Raw genomic sequence first — 23,040 nt, 5'->3', positions numbered from 1 at the left:
AAAGATAAAGTAATTTAAAAATATGAAGTGAGAAGTTAGAAGTTAAATGTTTTTCCAAGAAGACAAATGGCAACAAGTGCTGGTAGTGTTATTTTGGAAAATAGAATTTTCATGTTAGAGATCCATTAGAGTGATGTAGGTGACTAAAAATGAGGATCCCAATTCTTATTATCTTCATGTGTACATTTAAGTAATTACAGTCCTTTTCTCCATTCTGTAGAGTGAGTTTAAAGTATTTACAAATGAAAGCAAAAAAAAAAAAAAAAAAAAAAGAATGTCTGAAATTAACCATACAGAAAAAAAAAAGTCTATTAACCATAGAGAAAAAAAAAGAAAGAATAAAAGAAAAAAAGTCTATGTACTTCCTGTGGTCTTTTAAAAAGCATTAATAATAAACTATTTGCATAAAACTAAAGTGAGAAAACTCTTGTATGTGAGAAAACGTGCATCTTTTTGATACCTGCAAGCTAGTTTTTTTGATCTGCTATATAAATAGAAATTAATTATGGAGAGCCTAAAATACAACAATGCCCTAGAAAATGAGAGACTTTTTAAAATATATTCAAAATATTATGAGTAAATCTGCACCATGCAAATATACAACCACTAAATGCATTTGAACATCAATTGTTTTTGCTTCTAGTCTTCTATAAAAAAGTGATGGTTAAAATTCCTCTAGCTTCATTGAAAGCAGGATCAGGACCTGACACTTTCGCTAGTTATATTTTCTGGCCCATAGAGCATCACTATTAACTGTGAATGTCAAAACCTGTACAGTTTTAGTGAAAAATGTATTCAGTCTTCTAAATGAATGCCTGAGCACTGACTTTTAAGTAAAGACAGAGATCAGTAAGTCAGCTTTTGTTCACGCTGCTTTCTTACTAAAATACCAATGGCTTGGAGAGTGCTTAGGAACATAACCTGTTCCTTCCTAGGAATTTAGTCTAAGCTTTCTTTTAAAATAACTTTAGTTTAAATGTAGGTTCAGAAACAAGTATGTTCCGAAGCTGAATTTCAAAGCCTGAAGCTGACACTGGTCCGGAGTGAGATTGAAATTTCAATACACTGAGTCAGTCTTGTCAAGGTAGATGTTACAGCTTCTCAGTTTCAAAAAGTACCTTTGCTTCTGTTATCTGACTGACAGACTTTGGAAAGCACTGTTTTCCCAGCCTCACTGCAGAATTGCATATCAACTTGTTTCTTAGAGCAAATAGCAACCTGATTATATATTGGAGAAAGGAGGCTGCCAAAGAAGAAATAGAAGGTAGTTTGGCCACAGAGCTGATGAGCACTATTAGTGAGACAGAAATGGAACCAAGTGCAGAAAAGTTATCTTCCTGGGGAAGAAGGGGAGGAGGCAGCTGGATGGAGCCAGTGAGTACATAGGACTTTAAAAGTTGCACCCTATAATTCAGAGAACTAAATACAGCCGTGGGTTTATCTTCATTATTTTCAGACATCTGGTCTAAGACAAGGGAGATTAAGAAGCCAGAAATTACTATTCTTCACAGGCAGAGTCACCCAGGAATCCAATCTGTGTGACTGCAGCTACTTGCGTACGTTCATCTACCAGGATCCAGCACTGAGCTACGATTCGCAGTTTTAGCACCACTACAACAACCCAGAGGTCAATAAATCTGTCCCATTAGAACAGTGTACTTTCTGACAATCTGCTACACTGCTTTACAAAATCGTCATGGGAGGAAATATCTAGGTTTGACTTAACCAACCATCTGTCTACACAAAAAGTCAAAATGTGTAAATTTACATACAATGTTTTGCTGCCCAATTGCAGCCATTAAGTATTATTCCTTTCCCCCACCCTTTACTTTAAAAAAGAGACTATTTTCTATCAGTTCAATAGTGGCATATGCATTTTCTGTAAAGAAAATAAGCCAAAGCAATTGGGCATGCATCAGCATGCAAGAAAGCATGCTCTGGGTTGGAATACACAGCTCAGTGCACAGGCTTGCTGTTTGCTGCTATCCTGAAGTGCAGAATATCTGCACAATTATAAGGCATACTCAGTGGCAGCAGGAGGCAGCACTTGTAGTTTAGTCTGCTTCTACACTCTGCTTTCACAGATTGTTTTGAACCAGATGGACATTAGTCTAAGTAGCATTTACACAAGTTCAAATAAATTACACATTCTTAGTCCTAACTTCCTGCTTCAGTACAGTGTTTTCATCTATCCTGAAGTAAGAACAAAATGAATCATGCACGTCTAAATGGATGCATTGGGCATGCTAAATAAGGAATAGGTATAATCATTTATAGTAAAAGCAATTAGATCACAAGTAATGTGCTTAAACTCTTAAAGCACCAATTGTTTAATTTCCAGCTACTTGAGACTATGAAACCATTACTTGAAAATTCAATAACGTTTGGTTTATAGAGAACCAAACTGCAAGATTTTAGCTTTCCATGGTTAATTGATCACATTTGCTTTCACTCGTTTTTAGATTTTATTGTTAGTGAAGAAAATCTGCTTAATACTGAAAGCTGAAAATGCAGTGTGAAATAAATTGAACTTAATAATGAAAAACATGGCCTGTTGCACTTTTTGGTCATTTTTCTTATTTAATTAACTGAAAACTTACAGTTCTGAATTTTAATTCACTGACAAATAACTTTATTAAAATAAAATTATGATTGCCTGTGGTGTCTCACATCCTTCCAGAAGACTGAGTTTAAAAACCTACAGACTTTGGAGAGAGAGGGTAGCAAGAAATAAATGCACAAAACAACTTTGGTCTGCTTCCCTCCAAGCAAAACTTCCTGTACAAATTCAAGTTGAATATGGTCTTGGAGGTGAGAAAGGAATGGGGATTATGTAAAGCCAGTGGTGGGAACAATGACTGGTGGAGTCTGGAACAGCAGAAGAAGAGAACACTAAAGGCAGGAAATAGAGAGCAGCTATCAACAGTAATTTAAAGAAAAAAGTAAAAATGCAAAGTGTCCATATAGCATTTTCAAAGAGATGAAAATAAACTGGAAGGATGAAATAGGGATTATCAATCAGTGTAGGAATATGCCTCTTTCCACCTCTCTCAATATAAGCATCAAGTTAAGCATTGTCAGTAGAATATTTTTATCCTTCTCAAATAAAGTTATGAGTAACAGTCCTGATGCCATGAACATGACATAAGTGCTCAGCTATGCCTGGTTCTCCCTGCTGCTGAATAAAATATTGTAATCAGTGTAGTGGAAGATTTCACATTTTAATGATGCATCTTGAGATGTACAACAGTTCCCTTTTAAATTTGGTTCGGTGTGATTCCTGCAACCTCAAAAATGGGTGATAGCAAGAATAAACTCACTGACAGTTGTGGCAGTAGAGTATTCTTGATGGCAATGGTTAATGATGCATCTATATACTGGATTTAGGCCTCTGTAGAGAATCCCAGTCTTGGCATGAAGTATTTCTTCAGTTTGATAGGCAGCAACAGTAAACTGCACTGATGTTTGGCTTTCCATAACGATGACATTGCGAAGCAGGGAGGTGAAATTCCCCTTTACTCAAACATCACATCTTGTTTAAAGAAATAGCATTTGCTTGTTTTATTTATACAAGTGTAGAGGAGACTGATTTCTATACAAAAGAAGCATTGAATGCAGTTCTGTTTTATTCTCCAACAGAACACCATATGAAAAGGGTGAAAAGGAACTGTGTGTAGGCCCAGTCCCCAGTGAAGGTTACATAACTCTGTGATGTGTCACTGAAGGCACCCCAAAACATACCATTATAGTAGTCAACCTATTGCTTGCTTTATTGTGCCAAAGCATTTATAGAGAAGCTCATCCTCCTCCTTGTACTCTTTCTGCTGCAGACTGTTTGAAGGGGAAAGAGTAAATAAACATAGGCCAAAACAACGTTTCTCCTCACTCAGCAGAAATGTCTGTACACAAATGCTGAGAAAACACTGTGCTATTCTTCTGAAGTTCTTTGCAGGACAGAAAACAAACAATCAAATGATGTGCACAGATTAGCATCTATCTCATCCTAATAGCAGTCAGCTCTTCAGAGACAACTCAGCCATTTTAAGGGAGGAAAAATACAAAAACCACATACAAAACCCACACAACCTCTTTCAAAATGTAAAACAAAAAATGTGACTGAAAAACTATGGGGAGGTATATTGAACAAAACACACTCTTTTCAATCAGTGATGTTAATGAACTTCACTCTGAAAAGTATTTTTAGACGCAACATGACAACTTTTTTAAAAGGAAATAAATTAAAAGACCTAATTAATTCAAGACAGTAAGGAAGAATTCTAAAAATTTCTAGGAGTACCCAAGTGGTCGTGTTGGACCGAGAATCACACAGTCAGGAGCTTTTCTAGCCAGGCTATCAAAGCCATCTAATGTCTATTTCTTGCATTAAACATTTACCTGTTCACTCTGTCCCTTCCTACTGGTTTGGGCTCAGTCTGTTTTCTACGCTGTTGCTTGCACGGTGCTGTTTTGGATCTGTGTCCAAACCAGTACTTCATATTGTAGCTACTGCTATTGCAGTGCTTACACAGTACCAAGGCCTTCTCTCTTGCATGCTATCCCTCCCAGCAGCTAGGCCTTGGGTGCACAAGGAGCTGGGAGGGGACACAGCCAGGACACTGACCCAAACTGGCCATGGGGATGTCCCATAACTTATGACATCAGGATCAGCAATGAAAATCTCAGGAAAAGGATGAAAGGTAAAACATTTGGAGTTGCAGTCCTTGCCTTCCCAAACAAACAGAAAACATTATGGTAAGCTTTCCTGGATATGGCTAAATGTCTGTCTTCTGGGGTTAACCCACAGCCAATATTTAAAATACCCAGTTATTTTGATTAGTAGCAAAAATAGCAATTTATATCTTTATTTTCCTCTTTCACCTCTCTTTTTTTTCCCAGTTATTACTAGAAATCTGAATGCATTAACTACTACTAGCTACTAAAGAAAGAATACAAATGTCAGGCTTACAAGATCACAAAATATTTGTCTCTAAATCTGTCAACTTAGTGTAGAGAAAAAGTACCCTGAATACAAGTGGTCTGAACTGCATCATCTGCCTAATTTTATTAATATTTCATTCACACTTCTGCTTCTACTTCACTCCTACAGACCCCTTCAGCTTATTAATTTTTTGTTTACAAGGTAATTGAAAATGTAGCCAGGAATATTAGTCATTTGTTTTATCTGTGACTAACAAAATAAAAAGGCATTCACAAGAGCAGATGACTTTTCAAATCCCATCCTAAGAGACATAAGCTAATCCACTACACTGATAAAGAAAGATTGATTTAGATTCATATATACAATAAAAATCCTCTAAAATAATTCTTCATATCCAGCCAAAAGCCAAATCAAAAAATAAATTATATTACATAGCTCGACACAGAAATACAATGGTTAAAATTGCATATGCCTAATGAGATCAAACTCCTACTGTCTTCCATTTGAGAGTACAAATCTACATGAAATAAAATACCATGCAAAAACATTTACCTATTCCCTAGCTGTACTTTGCTGTTTAAAAGACTGTTCTAGAACATCAGGATAGTATGCACAAAAATAAATATGTTCTGTACTTGCATATACTCCATTAATAATAACCGCTATGGTAGTGAATAATAAACATTCAGGTAGGTTGAAAACCAGTGTTCTGATAGAAATGCATTAAAGATGTAAGCATAGGTCTTACTAGCTGTCAGAAGTTAAGCTCAGGGAAAGATCAGTAATTTGTTATTGTTTTCAAAGTAAATAAAAAATAAGTAACAGGCATCTCTGCCTCTGAAATTTTCATTAAGCCCATGTAAGACCTTTGGAATGTGTCTTCAAATCGTCCAGCTATCTGCAATAATGACATAATTTTGCAGAGAAAAATTATTTGACAAGTTATTAAAATATTGACATGAAAAGAAGTTGAGAAAGAGGTAGCAAATACTTTGTATTTTGTGAATTTATTGTTCCTCCAGGAACAAAAAGGAATTTCAAGCTTTGAATACTAAAATATGCTACTAAAAATTATCTCCCCTATGTTCCAGGTAAAATAGTATCAGACTGAGTCAAAGGAGATAAATGACTAGGCAAGACACCCCGCACAATATCAGAGTGAGGTTGTCAAGGGGAGGGTAGGGAGTAAGAGAAAATTGCATTTTGAAACTATTTCACTGTCACAGGAAAAAAATAGAACTTTCCACTTGATACTAGTGCCTCTCAAACGTTAATCCCAATTAATCAACCAAAAACAGCACTTGATCCTCCTTCAGAATTGATCTAGGAAATAAATGTGTGCACTATGTATAAGCCTGTGTTCAACTTTTTTTTTTTTTTTTCTGGCACTCATACAGATTTAAAAGACAAGTTACATGGACATTCTTACACAGATAACATTATGGGCCAAATGACCATTCTTTCATGCTCCTCTTATCTTTTTCTGGGAAACTCCAGGGATTGCCATCAAGATCACAGAATCATAGAATGGTTTGGGTTGGAAGGGACCTCTAAGATCATCTGGTTCAAACCCGAGCTCTCAGCCTGTCCTTACAGGGGAGGTGCTCCAGCCCTCAGATCATCTTCATGGCCCTCCTCTGGCCTTGCTCCAGATGTGAAGACACATCCGGAGTTTCTCTTTCAGCAGGTTCTACATTGCAAGCAGTAGGGGGTTTTGCAACATGAATTTAATTTGGTAACAATGACATGAGGAGATATGGATGTACACACAAATTGCCACTTTCCCTAATAACAGTTTAAAGATTTGTAAACTTCAAAATGGGATTTATCATACCAGTAATCTTTCTTTCACCATATTTTTCTTCTGCTAATACACATTCATAACCTCATCATTTGCTTCAACATGATATTCTGAACTTAACTTTGTTTATAAACCAATAAATCCTTCCAAATCTTGTTAACCTTTAGTTACCTTGTTATTACCTGACATGGCAATTAATACTAAATTCTAAATATTTTCAGCCATTGAATAGCCATTATCTTAACCTATAATCTTTAGTCAGATAAGCATAATTCTTTTTCCACAAAGTACTTCAAAAAGCAGCAGCCAGTAACTGAAATGTTAACCTTTTACTTCCATATCATGCTGATAAGTACAATGAATAAAATAAAATAAATTTTGCCACCACTTTTAATGGCTCTTTTTTTTTAAAAATCTAATTAATATATTCTTCTTAACAAGACAAGTGGTGATAAGCTTCTAGATTTTAAATCTCCCCTTGAAAGCTCCACTTTCTTCATCAGAGACTTCTCTGAGAAATGCTTTGGACTTGTACACAACTAAATGACAACACGGGGCGCTGCAGGATATGGCTAGCATAGCATTCTACATATCAACCAGAAATAGAAGAGGTTATTTTGGGATCTTGCCCTTAATCATATTTAAGCATAGATTCCAGAGGCTGTGGAATAATCACAGTACCTTGAATCCTGTCTCGTATCTTCAAACACACATTTTACTGCTTTCTCCATTTGGAAACTCTACTGAAGAACACTGATTACACCGATCTTAGTTTCAGAAATAGCAAGCTAAAGCATACTCTTATGAGAGCTAGAAGACACAAAATAAAACATAATAAAGGTCTTTTGTGGCATACGAATTTGCTCTCTGTTCCAAACGCTAGTCTGAACAAAGGCCTAGGACTGAGCTACCCAGAGCCCAAGGAATTTGATGAGTTTTCATGAAGAAAAACTTAGAGCATTGTGCTCCTGAGCAAAAAGTTTGCAGCTCCAGCTCTAAGCAATACAAACAAATTTAGGCTTTAGCATCCAAGGGTAGCAAAGCCTGGAGAAGATCTCAGGAATGACAATATTTGTGCCATCTATATTTCCATTTTCACCTTGAATAGAATTCTACTGTGATCAATTCTACTATGATGAATTCAAATTTACTACATTCTCTCTATAGGGAAAAATATATATATATATTTATAGAAACTAAAACTGTATGACAAATTTTTTTTTACCAAAAACTTCTTTCCTCTGATATAATAAAAGATGAATGAGAATGAATTTAAGGACTTTCTTCAGCCAGGACGTTATGAACTAAGAACATTTTAATGCAGTTTTAGTAATGTTCGAACATTTATAATATAGTTAATACCTATTTAGTTTTGTAACAATATTTGGTCCATTTGTTTTTGAAATTGTAGGTGGGTAAATACATGATTTTTTAAGAAAGAAAACTTCAAGTCTTTTATCCAGAATGTCTTTTCCAAATGGAATAGCATCACTCACTATCAGTTGATTGCTAGGACAACGTCAAGTATGGAAGCAAAGCTTAGCAGTGATAAATGCGGAGCAAAATTCAGGACCATAAAATGATATATAATTCATGATAGAATGCTATTGCATATGTGTGGGTTATCTTGACACTCAACTCACAAGAAAAGGGAAGTTTGGGACCTCGAGGGTACATTTTCAACTTTATACAGGAGGCACGCTCATTAATCCTGTCAGTGAATAATAGGATTAGTGTATATGCTGCTCATGTGTGGCTTTCAAAAAGTTCCACATTTGGACATTTTTAAGGAATTTTTAGACATTTAGACATTTTTAAGGAAGCAGATGAAATTAGAAATTAAAAAAAACATAGTCTAGCAATATGTCATCCATGATTATTCCTTTCTATTCATGTATAAGCTGTTCAACGGTACTGTTCCATTTTGTTGGAATTACTGATGCTGAAAAGTAATAATTCTATGGCAGATTTTTTGGTTTTTGGCTACCAGCACAGAAACATTCCTGATCAAAACATGACAGGCAAGAAAGGGTAACGTTTCTCACAGCAGTGGCTGAACATTTCTGAGGGTGCTTCTGAGATACTGCCCTCTGTGAGGACAGCAGCTATGGAGAGGAGGCATGACAAGTCTCCCCTTTGTTCCCCAGAATAAGCCAGTCATTGAAAGGGAGAGCACACTGCACATATGATGGGGTGTTGTTAAAGGTGCCAAATTTCTGTTGAAAAGGAAATTTTAAATTTTGTTTTATGTGTTTTGTTGTAATTTATTCACAATTGGCAGTCCAGATATAAACTAAGCTCAGTATGGGCTTTCATACAGAAAAAGTAATCACCAGCCCATAGAAGATGACTGGAACTAGAATGTAAGTGGAAGAATTAAAAATATCTTAATGTAGTACTTCAGCAAGAATTGACTACAAGCTGCCTAATTTCTTCATTATGATATGATTATGATTATGATTTTACTTAGTATTTTCTAGTAACTTCAAACTTGCAGTGCTGCTTCATATATCTCCATAAAGCCAATATTAATTTCTTACACACATTTATTTTCCAGAAGGGTATTTGAGCCCTATGGCTACACAGGCTCCTTGACCCAAACAGTTGGGTTAGTATTGCACTGGTCAGTAATGGAAAAGTGACTCCAAATAAAAGTATTGGTTAAAAATGGTTTGATACCATTGTGCTCGAACATAATTTATGAATCCCACCTTGGGGCAAGTAGTTTCTGGCACATACATGGTCTGCTTGTGTTTTTGTTTGTTTTTTTTTTATATTTAGATATGTTTTCAATGTATTTTACACAAAGATGAGGAAAGGAGATGAGGGAAAAATTCTTGTAAATCTAAAGGAACATAAACTAACTAGCAATGGAATCCATAAGTTACTTAAACACATTTGCCATTACTTTTGATGGCAAGCCTTCATTTACTTCACAGAAAAAAAACCTAAATATCCATAAAAGTCTCTGTACATGTTGTTAGAGAAATGTTCTTCCTTTTATTGCATATATAGCACACCACATAGCCATTTGCTTCACTGTCAAAGAATGCAAAAAGCATTTGAAAAAGACTTTCTGAGTTGACTTAGCAAACAGGGTAAAAATGTAGTGAAGTTACATGATAACTAGTCAAAACTGTTCACCTCAATGCAAAAGGACTGATTGAAACGTGAAGTAACACTCTGTTCTAACATCCTTCAAGAAGTAATCTACAAAAACTACCATTCATTCTGATTTCAGTGGGATCCAGTTCTGGCCACATTCTTTCTGCAGTTTTGTAGCATTTTAAAGTCCACTGTGAGATGTGTATTTACCTTTACTGTTCCTCTTCTAGCTTTTTATTTAATTAAAGCCATATTCAAAAGGGTAATAAAAGCATTTAAATTGGTGTTTATGACACAATTCTTAACATACTAACAGCATTATTATTGCTATCAATGGAAACTCAATTGTTTATTTACTTGGAATTAAAAAATAGTAAAAACGACATATTTTCTGCTACTTCCAATGCATGGCTAGACTTTTCTCTGGTCCTTGTAAATATAAACTTTAATTTTCACACAGAAGAAGTGACAATTTTAACAACATGCATGGAATAAAATGACTTTTGTAGAATCGTACTCTTCTATCTGCAATGATTTTTCTCACTGGCCTGAAGAGCACACCATACAGAATTATGCATGCTCACATAAGAGATGCCCTGGATGTTAAATATTCATTCTGAAGTGATAAACACGGTGTTTTCTGGACATCACCATTATGTATGTGAGCTGTGAGATTTTGCAGATTACCTCAGAAAAACTTCTAATAAATAGCTCTGATAGATACTGGAGTAGTTCCAAGTGAATTGTTGTTTTACTTTTAAGTAATTGTGACCCTCTTTTTAATCACAAAACTCAAAAGCTAACATTCATTTAATCTTGCTAAAGATAAAAAAACTTTGGAAAACATATGAAAAAATACTTTTACTTCCCAAAGAGAATTCGCCCTATAAGACCTCAAACCTCACTACCTACCTATGACAGTAATCTGAAATAATCACTATATTGTTAAAGGAGAATGGGGAAATTCTGCTGTGACAATCATATGTATGTAGAAGAATGGAAGGAAAGGCAGCTTATGTCAGTCAAACTTGCATGAACTACACACAAAGTAGAATTTGGTAAGCAGATATTTCTGTAACCAGAACTACAGGGTCACAATGTGTTTAAACATGAGAGCATTATTAAGGTTTAACCCAAAAGAAATGCATCTTTCAAAGAATCACACAGAAACACCAAGGTTGGAAAAGACCTACAAGATCATCTAGTCCAACCATCGAATAGTACTCACTAAACCATATCCCTCAACACAAAATCCAAACTTTCCTTGAACACCTCCAGGGTCGTTTCACTTCACTTCAAGTTGCATAAAAGAAGAGGTAAAGAACATTGAGATCGCTGAACCAGAAAAAATGTCCTCTGAAACATCCCAGTTTTAGTGCAACCAGAGAGCTCATTGCACAATTAAACCAAGATTTTAAAAAGCCACTGATGTTAATAAAAAGTAAAATTGGAGGTCTCATTTTTACATGTCTAGAGTAGACAGTAGCAATCACAGTGTCTACAATTAAGCTGTTCTGAAGTTTTTCACGTTTTAGATCATTCAAAAGACAGACTTGAATTTCTAAAACTCTCCTTCATTAGTGCTTGTGTATAGCTGGGAGCAGTTCTGTGTAAAATAGGGTATCTGTAGAGCTGGGCTGAAAACTATTGCTTATTTTTGAGCAATTGAAAAAATACTGCTCCAAATAAAAGTCAGCTTAGAATATTTCTACCAACAATAATGTCAAAGTTAAAATTAGTCCAGATGCTTAGTTTGAGGACTTATCATGCTAAGGAATGAATTTTAAACGTTAACAAAAAAGCTCATTTTCAAGTGAAAAGCTCCTATTTTGGATATGGAAATCACGTGTGAAGATTCTTAGATCAAAACCAATTCATTCTAAGAAAAATGTGTGTTGCACGTACGAATAAAACAGAAATTCTTTAAATGAATTCTTTACCTAGTAAAAAAAAAAAAGTCTATTTCAGATTATAGTATTTTTTCAGTGAGATACAAGTGATTAAATTTGTGATTGTTACACACTCCTTTCTGAATTGAAGGAAGAAAGAATAGTTTTCCGTAGGCGATAGGTTGATGGTATTATCTTTCTACATACCCATTACTAACACATACCCGCATCTCCCCAGTCTTAAATACAAAATGTCCATCAAATTAGTCTGATGTGATCCTTGGGCAATTATTTCAGCACTGCTTTGGCATTCTCCAGATTTATCATCTCTGTTTTGTTTTTTTTTCTGTAGGACAACAGGTGGACAGCATCCTCAAAATCTTAGTGAAACCACTACTAACAGAAACTCACAGGTTCTTAGTATTTTATATTCCCAGTAAAGTATATAATTCCTAATTGTTTGACTGTGGTGAAATCACTGAACAACAGATCTTTTTATAAATGTTCAGAGAATTATTCAGTCTTATTAAGAGATTTGCCACATACGCAGACTTTGTATTTAGTAGCTTAGCCTAAAAATTATCAACAAAATAGTAAGCCATGTCTAAATGTCATTGAAGAACATCAGAGGAAGCTTTGAACAGCAAAAGGACAACCTGCTTTCTGTACCTGAAATCCCAGGCAGTGTTGAGAAAACATGACATGAATGTGTTTTTCATTTTCCTGTGAAAGTGCCAGCCCATTTAAAACCATTACTCATAACAGTAAATCAAAACCTCTCAGTTTTGCTTGTTAAAACCGGCTTTCAAGACAGAGAAGGAACAAAAATAAGTTTAAAAGAACATATAAATTGTCTGAACGCTGCCACAGACAATCAGTTTTAATAGCATATGTCCAAAAGCCTGCTATGGTTACTTGCTGTTCTGGGAACTTGCCAAATTAAGATACTCATCCACAAATTATTAGGAGGAAAAAATCAAGAGAAAACTGGTAATAAACCTGAACTTATACACTTCTTTGTCTCTTCTAAGACCTTTCATTCAGCATCCATCATCATAAAATCAGTATTCTTAACACAGCATGGATTAAATCTACGATTTAATAGAGAAATACTTTTAAAAAACAGCCTGAAATTCTCTACTATTGACAAACTGTACACATTCAAGATACATCCTACCATCTAACTTCCCAGAAGAGCATCTGGGATTAATGAATGACCTAAGCATCCCTGAATCACTGAGTATTGAAAGACAGCCTAAGTTTTGTAGATAGAAAACTGTGGAGGCCATAGACCAAATCAGCAAAAAATCCTCCAGCACAATTAATAGATCTTAAAAATACTGCTGTTTTAACTTCTGGGAAATGTTTCACAGGAGGAGAGTATTTATTGGAGTACCAACTACCTCTTTTTTTTTCAAATAATTTAAGTGAGCCTCATTTCTTCAGACACTGGCAACTCTGGTTTCAGAGCTCATTTTATCACATAATGCAGAATTTCACATTGAGCTCAGTAAACATGCTGCTGGACCTGCCCTCCTCAATCAGTACTCTGCCCTGGCCCCAGCATTCAGTCCGGTCCATTAATCTGGGAACTGATCTTTGTCAGGAGGGGTGCTTTTCCAAATTGAAATATGTTTGAGAGACCCTAAATCCAGTACTCTGCATCCTGTGTGGCCTCTATCTGGCCAGTTAAAGCACTTGCACTCTTCAGAGAAATTTGTGGATCTGGAAGTGGCCAGAAAGAATTTCGTAGTCTTTATTGCTCTCTCATCTGAGAATGGAAAGCATTAGCTTTTACTTCCAAGACTGTTTCTTTCCTTTTTAACTTTTTTGTTTTTTGTGTGTATTGAGTATAGTGAGGATCAGATTAACTCCTTCTGGAAGATTTGCAATCTTCCTTTTGTGTATTATGTCCCACTTTACCAGCTTGAGACAAACTCCCATCCACCACTGTGAAGCATTAATTGTGTAATTTCAGTTGTGCCTGAAAGTTATGGCAATTTGGAGTGCCACACTGTCCAGTGATGGATAGTGATGTTCTTCACTTGTAGCTGCCTCCAGCCTTTTATAGAATCTACCTGTTACTCAGTGCAAGGGCTACAAGCTAAGACTGAAGATGCAGCCATGCTTCTTATAAAAGCAAAGTTTATGAAAGAATTTTAAAATATATTTTGGAGTAGTCCACGACATAAAAAAATCAACTTGCCTCTCAAAGAAGGATGTAGGATTCTTCCTCAGCTTTCTTATGGACTTTTGACCTTTTATTCTTTGAAATTGATGACTACAATGCAACATTTTAGCAAAAAGGGCATGTGATATTTCAAACTTGTATTTTCTTATATTCAACATTTCTAATATTCTAACCTGTGCTGTTTTTCACTATAGCTGAACATTTCAATTTATTTTACACATTTGTTTTCTAACTCACGATATTTTCCAGTAATCAGTGGCTACTAAGTCATCTAAGCAATGCATTATGAATATCTGCAACAGAAGGAAAGGCATTGCTAGCACGTGTTCTTAGGGAAAAAGTGTACAGGAATGCCAAAATGTCAGTTTAAAATGACGGTTGTTTCTGGACAGATGTGAAAGAGCTTAGTTTCATATTAGTCCATGTAAACCTAAATAATCTAACAATCTGGGATCTAAAATGCATGCTTTGTGCAGCATTGCATATTCAGTTGACAACTAATCTGATAAAATTTTGGTTTGCTATGGATGTCTGAAATTCTGAAAGTGTTCTCTCACAGAGTCATAAAAAATTATGATTTAGGGTGAGACTTTCAGAAGTGTTCTGTACCTGCCTTACGTCTTTTACCATGCAGTGAATGTTAGTGCATTGGATATGAGTGGCAAAATGTCTGTGAATTTTAATAAAATCTAAGTTACACAAACAATGGATGTTTTGCATCTGCAACCTTTACTGGGTACCAATCCCTCCAGACCCAGTGGTACTGACCTTCTCACTCTGCCTGATGTCTCTGCTTAAGCCAAAGGTTCATTTGTAACTGTCCCATATCACATCCTTTAGATGTCAAGCAGACTGAGTAGTGAGCAAACTTTTCCTGGAGGAAAGAAAAGTGGTAAAACAGCTCAATAAATAAAAACTACTGTGAAGTTCCAGGAAATAGCAGCTCAAACTACTCATGCTGCTATTTACAGAAAATATTTTGAGATGTTAAACACTTTTCAAAGACCACGTGGTCTTATAGAAGGATGCACACTTTACAGAGTTTGGGGTCTGGCATTGAAGTTATAGTGGTGCTGGAACAATTTGGAATTTCACAATTAATACTGCAAATTATCATTGCTCTGTAAAATATTTCCTAAAAAAAAAAAAAAAAAAAACACCAAGACCTTAGTCAGATTAAATTCTATAAACAACCTAGTAAAATCATAAATATTTCTGAGCAACCTCTTAAGCTCTTATTCTTCCTATCTAGCATAAATAATACTCTATCTGAAATACCTTGACAAATGCAGCAATATTTCCTTTTCATCATTAATGCCCAGTGTTAAAGCTGAATATAAAACATTTTGTTAGCTTAACACTCACTTTAGGTTTCAAAAACCAATGCATTTAAAATAAACCTTTACTGAAATCTTTATTCTGTCTTTCAGTTGCAGAAGTCTAGTATGAGAACATGCATGAAATCTACAGGTTCAGTACAAAGATGGATGCATTTTTTATATCCACAGCAGGGAAATATCTATTTCCTCACCTGTCAGAATCATTTATTCAATAAAAAAAAAGAAAAAGAATATAAATTTTAAAATGCTGATTTGTTCTGCAACTTAAGAAATAGCAAAGATCCTTGAAAATTATATTATAGAATCCAAAATAGTTATTACCTCATGCAATATTTTATAAGAACTAAAGGAATCTCTGGGGAAATATATATTGCAAAGACTATCTATCTATCTATCTATCTATCTATCTATCTATCTATCTATCTATCACAAAGACTTTTACATTTTAGCTGGTTAAAACAAGAAAGTCTGTTCTTAGTGTCCTCTGTGGTTTTATTCTCCCTCACAAATATCTTTTTATTTGTCTTCACCTTAAATAGGAGTTTACAAAATTGTCTATATAGCCATGTAGATTATATACAGACATAGAATAACCTGCTTTTGGTTAATTAATAAATGGAATAAATTTTCTAGAAGGAATTTTAAAAGATGAAGTGTAAGTAGGAGGTTTTTGAAATCATGAAGAACCAGGGGTAAAGAAGCAAAAGAAAGATAGAATTAGAAAAGAAACAGGTCATTTTCTTTATTGTGCTTTTCTTTATAAGCCATAGTGAATAGTACAAGTAGTACCAGCAACTGAAAAGAGGCCTTCTGTAGGGTAGAGACTGCTCAATGTGCAAATCATTGTTTCCCATGTGACTCCTTGCTTGGAGCATTGTTTCCCACGAGTAGAAACACACATTCCTAAATTATGACAGGAAGAGTTGAAGAGGTATAAAAACTTATCACAGAATCTAAATTTTTCACTGCATTTTTTTTTCTGTAAGTAGGAAAGTAACAGAAGAGAAAAAAAATGGGCTTAAGTTTCTGTCAACATTGTAGAAAAAGCAGTACTGCAGCAACTGGTACTGATGCTACAGATACTTCCAGATTCTTGTTCTTGCAAAATTCTGTCATAATACTGGAAAATAGCAAAGTGTCAGGAGATGTCACAATAATCACACGCTCTATAAGGATGTTTTGTCTCATGCCATAAAATCAGAGATTCTAGCAGAACTCAAAACTGATTATGATTACTAATGCTCACTTTCATGTATACACCTTCTGAATTGGATTTTTTTAAAATAGACTTTTCCCCAAAAATAACAGCCTTTGGCAGCATCTGAAAGAATGACACTGCAGTGAAATCCATAACAAAGACTGTAAGCAGATGTCATGTCAAGAGGAGAACAGCATCTTGCAAAGAAAGAAAGTGACCAGGCAGTGATATATTGTGAGGATGAAACAAGCACTGGTGAGAACAAAGAACAATGAAAGCACACAATTATGCTATTTCCTCATCCACATTTCCAAACAGCTTCATTCAAAGCCCCTCCTTATAAGCTGATAACTAGGAACACTTAATTATATGACTGTAAGATGAGGAAACAGAAAAAGAAATCACAAGGCCAGGCTTAAATAAGATAGTCTGCTAACATGAAATGTATTTACTTGCTGCTCTAAACATACTTTTTTTACCTCATTATCCTGAACCAATACAGTTTCACAATCTCTGTAATCACTTTTATAAGGTATTTAATCGTATTTAATATCTTGTGTTCAAATTCAATTGAACAGCTACTCAATAGAGCTTACCATGAACTAAGAGCTTCTGGGTCACATCTGGTATTTTTTGTGTCTAGGCCAACTACACAAATTTACATGTAAGTACATATAAATGCACATTCCCTACCCTATTTGAAAGGCCAGGATATATCTTCAACTTTCCTCTCTTTTTACACATATGCCTACCAATCAATATATGTCCCATGTTTCTATTAGGAATATATCACAAAGAAAATAAATTTGCTCTTTATTTGTTTTAATTCTAGGAGATAGATGGTAGTAATGTCCCACGCACAATGCAGCTGCAAACATCTACATAAGACAAGGCTCTTCCTACCTTATATTCATTACATACATTAGATTTTTTCTCTGCCCTTATAACTGCTGATATAATTGCCATATAACTCCTGAGTCAGCTTATCCCCAAACTATTCCAAATTATGAAACTGTAATACCCAGAGTATCTTACATCACTAGAGTTCGTGATATATATTGTTCAGAGTGGAAAACGACAGAAATTGAAGAATAAGCAGCACTTCTGCACTGCATTTCTCATTTGCCACTTCTTTATAGCACTGTGCATTGTTATTCTAGATAAGTATTTAATTACTCATAAGAAACTATTTTATAATTTACATGTATGGGAACCATGCTGTGCTAGAATACGTTACATAAATAGCAGTATTATACTTTTGTACCATAGACATAAATCATCTTGTTAATTAAATTCTCACATTCGGGCATCAGCCTTTTAATCTCATGCTTCATTGACCAGGAAACAGTTGCATTTGTTTCTGGGCTTCCTAATTGTGATATATTTCTCTGATACGTAATAGTAAATCAAACCAACCTGATTCTTAAGATTTTCTGATATGAAGTGGTGGCTGAGGAAGTCAAAGGCATCCTGGCTGTGAGCTACACTTCTCATTGTGTCCTTTAGATGAGGTTCACAGGAAAAGTAGGAAGACAGTGATCATTGTGTCTCATGACTTCATGTGTAGAATTGTTGGTACGTATAACACCTGAGTGAATTATGAAAAATAAAATATTAGCCAACTTGAATATCTCCATTTCACACATCAATTTAATGAAATATTTATTCAAGAAGCATCAAAAATGTTCTGAAATCAATAGAAGAATTTTGGTTTAAAAAATCAATTTTGCCATAGGGTTAAATCCCAAAAATAAAGCCACCTGTAAGTCTACATAAATCAGTTCACTGCAGTGATTTCAGCACATTTCAAGAACAAAAACATCCCAGCAGGTTAATTTTTGAGCTGTTGTCAAAGCTCATTGCTGTCAAGATGCACTGTAAAGTGGACCCTCTGCAAAATAATAAAACTTATTATCTGTAAAAACAGATGTTGCCAGATCTGGGTTATAATCAGCTTATTTTCCCATTAATCTATAATTTAGTTAAGAATTCCTACTTTTAAAACAATCAAACAACAACAAACAACTTATTCTACTTCTGCAACTGTTAAATATTCTATTATTGGTACCATATTACAAAGTTGTTCAAGTTTATCAAGGTTGTGTCAGAGATACAGCTGCTAAATCACAGAGAAGAAGAGGAAAATAATACAGAAACAGCCTCTTCTAAAAAGAAGGAAAATTACTTACACAAGGGAGATAGAGCAGCAGAATCACACTTGTACTCAACAGAGAATGTATAATCTATTCCAAATATGTATTCAGTACCCTCTGTATAATTCAGAAAGCTTACAGTAATTCATCCTTTTTCAAATGTTTTCTGTATTATATCTCCAGTATTTTTTCAATTACTAATTAGGAAATGACTAACCAAATGCTTAGTCCACCATTTTCTTATTAATTTCACAAAGAAGTACCAGCTTTTGTTTCAGATTTTAAATCGCCTACTTGACTTTCTTCAGACTCTTTAGCATATCCTTAGAATATTCACATACCCAAGTTTTGTTGGCACAAATAGAAGACAAATTTCAAAACAATGTATGAGTATTCACAGAAATAGAATGGTAAATTTATATACACAAATCTGTTCTAGAAACAATAAAGTACTATGATTTTGCTTCTATAATCAGGCTCAGCTAAGTAGCATAGCCTAGTATTTGAAAATCTGTGGTTCTTCTTTGAGATAAAAGCACAGAAGAAATTTTGTCAAATAAACACAAACACTGTTGAGAAATCAAGACCTAATTATTGATATTGAACAAACAGAAAGAGACTACATTCATGACAAATTATTCATTAATCATTAATGATAAATTATTCATTTCACAAGTTGTAGGCATAACTAGGATGATGTACATTGATGAGTTCCCCATTTAGCTGCTTTTTAGGAAAACTATTATGTCAACTTTCATTATTTATATGTAATTCCAGTGCTACAAATCACGCCCCTTAAAACTTTACAAGTACAGCCACTGCTACTAAAAATGTGTGTGTATTACCAGTTATCACTGAGAAATTATGAAGAGAACAGGGAACAAAAAGACCAGGAATTTGATAAATTTCACATTTAACATGGTATACATCTCCCTTCTGCAAGGGACATGGGATGAAAAGGTGTCTCACTTTAGATGTAAAATCCTTGTAGTGAGAGAGTCTTAGCCTGTACAAACATTGGTTTAGTTTTGATCTAAAAAAGATTCATTAGTTTCATACCTACCAGCCTGCAGGATCATAGAAGAAACAAACACAGATCCATTTCAAATAACAGTACACAGCAATATTAATTTTTTTCAACAATGTAAGGGTTGTCATAGATTTTTGGAGGCATTTGGCAAATGCATGCAACATGCGTATGTATTAATGTGTATTAATGTATAATCATTGCGCATGCAGGGCAACAAAAGACTTTCTACGTATCAGGCAAACCTTGTAAATGAGCTGTGCCACTCTGCACATGTCCATATGCTCTCTTTCCTTATGACAGATTTGCTGTGCTAGGTGGTGAAAATAAATTCATATAAATTCATGATTTGAAAATGTTGCACTATTTCTTCTGAATAGTTTGAGCATTCATTGCCTTAAAATTAGGCCTTGGGGTCTCATTATCTCACCTGCTCTCAAGCGGTGTCACTGTACAGACCTTGAGCATTACGCTAGGCAGCTTGGCAGGTTGTGGGGAAGTCAGCAGCATAATCTAATCTGCATTCATGCAAACCAAGACTTCCATTCGGAGATTTTTTGATATAGGAATGCAAAAGGAAAATGCAACTCTTCAGACTTCCATTGTGAATTCAGGGGTTTGACTTCAGTGGTCAACAAAAACTTTCTATCACCTGAAATCTTGCCCCCTAACTCCTACAGAATTTATAGAACTAAATTCCTATTGGCTTTCTACAGTCTCACTGCTGTATAATTCTTTACTTTTAAGCTCCTTTTTCACCTTGCAGACACAAAAGCTTCCCATGCAAATATTTCTTGAAACACGGATTAGTTCTCTCACACTTAATGAAAGTCTATTTAAATTATTTTTCGGTTTTATTAACACCAGGTACTGTGAAATCTTCCAATGAACAGAATGTGTCTCTGTTCTGTTCAAACAAACCCACTCGAATGTTAACATTTTAAGGACTTATTGAGCAGATAAACTATACACATATTTAATGTCCAGACTTTGCTCCACAGAAGCAAAAGGAAACAGGAACCTTTGAGAAATTTCCTGTTGTATTGCAAATTAGAAATGTACTTTAGTTCCTTTTCATTGTACTTTGCATAATATCTGTAAGACTTCGTGTTTACTTTTCATGATTATCACAGTCAGGCTTTACCCAAATATAGGATCATCCTGTCTCACGGGACACCAGTTTCCCTGGCTGAAGAAAGGGCTGAATAACTCAAAGGACCCCAACTCTCATTTTCATTCTTAAACTTCATCACAAATCTGAAACAATTTCACACATGAATACCTTTAAAACTTCTGTAATTTGACTAAATCCTGCAAGATGGCCGCGGTGGTGACCAAGCTACCTCAGCTAAACACTTCATGGCACCAAAGCCACACTGGAGTCACAAAATGGCTGCCACTGCCAGCAGCCCTCAGAGCGCGCATTCCTCCTCGCTGGCCAACAGGTGCACGCGGACCTATAGAGAGGCAATTGCTGCACTCTGATTGGCCATCCATCCAACTGGCAGGTAGGCGCACAGCTCCCACTGGGTGGCGAGGCCTCAGCCATCAGGGGCCGCTCTGCTGGGCAGGAGCTGGTGCTGGCGGAGGTCAGGGCAGTGCTGACAGACAAAAATATCTTTGTCGTTTTATTCATCTTTGTGTGCCTGCTGTGCTATCAGCCTCTCAGATCATCCCTAAAGTTAGTTCCAGACTTGCTTTTTGACAGCAACACCGCTCGTATTTTGCATTCAGTCAACACAGAAGCACGGCATTGAACTATTTCTAGGTAATGTCACATCCCAGTTCTAGTTTAATTTCCATGTCTGTCCAAGAGATCTTAAATTCCAATCAATCTGCTTTGATCAGATTTTACTTTAAATTCTGAAATACATTCCTATTTGTGCTTATAAACATTTTCCACTTTTTCTGCCTACAGGATTCATATTAAAGCCTTAAATACTCGATAGCATCCCATTAAGACAAGCAAACAAAATCTATAACCATTTAGAGAATGGTTCAAGGAAAAAATAAGCTTTTTTAAAAAAGCTGTTCTGAACAGCTCAAACCTCTGCACAGCTATGCAACTTCTCTCTGTCTCTCAAAAATTGATTTTCGGGGCTTTGGCATGAGCTTTGCAGTGCTTAAGACAAATGGATTGTATTATTGAATCCAGCCCTCAGCAAGCTCATTTTGAAATAAATCAAAACCTGAGCCATTCCTTTCTTCAGGCCCACTGAAAACCCAGACAGAAAGAGAATTAACACTTTCACGAAAACAAACTACAAATTTTGTATGACGAAAGCAATGTATAAAACTACTACTTGTTATACTACTTAAATGGAAAGTGCAGATAACAGAAGAACACAAGCAACCTGAAAGTACATGGATAGTCATAGCCAATTAGGTAAAATTCATAATAAGGAATTATTGTGCAAAGTTGTAGCTGTCAATTGCTTTAGTTTCATTTTGACCAGTCTGAAAAATGAGGTCAGGATTGGTTGTATAATCTCACACAAGGGAGCATTTTCTGCTTGCTCACTAAAATTTTCGTTAGAACAACAACAAAAAAATCAGTTTCAAAATTCAAAATGAAGTGTAACATTGAACACCAATCACATATATTTATATATGCATTTATATATAGTTCTTTATATGGGGACATACATAAACTTTCACACAAAAATATGTTACACAAATTATTTGCCGTAGGTTCAGTGAGTCACGTTTCTTTCCCACATGTGTATGACTAATTAACAGGCATGGGCTAATCCTTTACTCTCTCTTATACCTACACAATTTGCAAGCTGGGATTGGTATGGTTGGTTCTCCCCTCCCCTGCACTACTAACTTACTGCTATGCAAAGCAGCTATCTGTTAGATTGGCACCTTGGGAACTGGCATCCCTGAGGTTTTGCAGGAGCTATGCTAGTATATGGTGGGCACTGACTTTCTGCTCCATCTCGTGACCTTATTAAAGCCATTTGCTCTGATTTTTTCCATGTGGCTGTCATCCTCCTAAGAGTTAGTAAATAGAGAATAGAACTCAGAATTCACACAGCTCCTCTGCTCACCTGCCAGTGTCCCATGACCATTATAACTTGTTTCCCAGCTGCAAGAGGCAGCTGCATCAATTTCTGTTTGTCAGGAGAATCCTACTGGGGGCTTGAATCTGAGCACTTGTACTAAAAGACATAACTGTTATTATGGGGAATAGGGATGTAAAGGGCATACTTGTTATTAGAGACATGGCAACCAGTTTTAGATTTTTTCCTTATAGCATCAGTAGCACTCTGAGTTGCTCTTACTGTGTAAGAAATATATTATTCAGTTACCCTTGCAGATGCAGCTGGTTGAGTGTAAGAGTATTCCTGAAAATTGTAACTTTAAGCCATGATTTCTTGCATTTCTAATGTTC

General features: G+C 35.4%; 2 long non-coding RNA genes across 2 annotated transcripts in view; one reads left to right on the top strand and one right to left on the bottom strand.

The window, feature by feature from the left end:
- LOC104911713 overlaps window positions 1-7,811 on the top strand; it is a 57,841-nt gene extending 50,030 nt beyond the window's left edge. Inside the window, exon 3 of the long non-coding RNA XR_794131.3 lies at window positions 1,457-7,811. This is a non-coding gene — a long non-coding RNA (uncharacterized LOC104911713). The remainder of the gene's footprint in view (window positions 1-1,456) is intronic.
- The window catches only part of LOC116216817, a 112,373-nt gene extending 91,300 nt beyond the window's left edge, over window positions 1-21,073 (bottom strand). Inside the window, exons 1-3 of the long non-coding RNA XR_004160325.1 lie at window positions 20,926-21,073; window positions 17,880-18,051; window positions 14,694-14,799 (exon numbers count right to left, since the gene is read on the bottom strand). This is a non-coding gene — a long non-coding RNA (uncharacterized LOC116216817). The remainder of the gene's footprint in view (window positions 1-14,693; window positions 14,800-17,879; window positions 18,052-20,925) is intronic.
- Window positions 21,074-23,040: the final 1,967 nt, after the last annotated feature.

The sequence above is a fragment of the Meleagris gallopavo genome, chromosome 7 (assembly GCF_000146605.3).
Source record: "Meleagris gallopavo isolate NT-WF06-2002-E0010 breed Aviagen turkey brand Nicholas breeding stock chromosome 7, Turkey_5.1, whole genome shotgun sequence".
NCBI classification, from domain to species: Eukaryota; Metazoa; Chordata; class Aves; order Galliformes; family Phasianidae; genus Meleagris; species Meleagris gallopavo.
The sequence above is the reverse complement of the archived record's forward strand: the minus strand, read 5'-3'. Positions and strand labels throughout refer to the sequence as shown.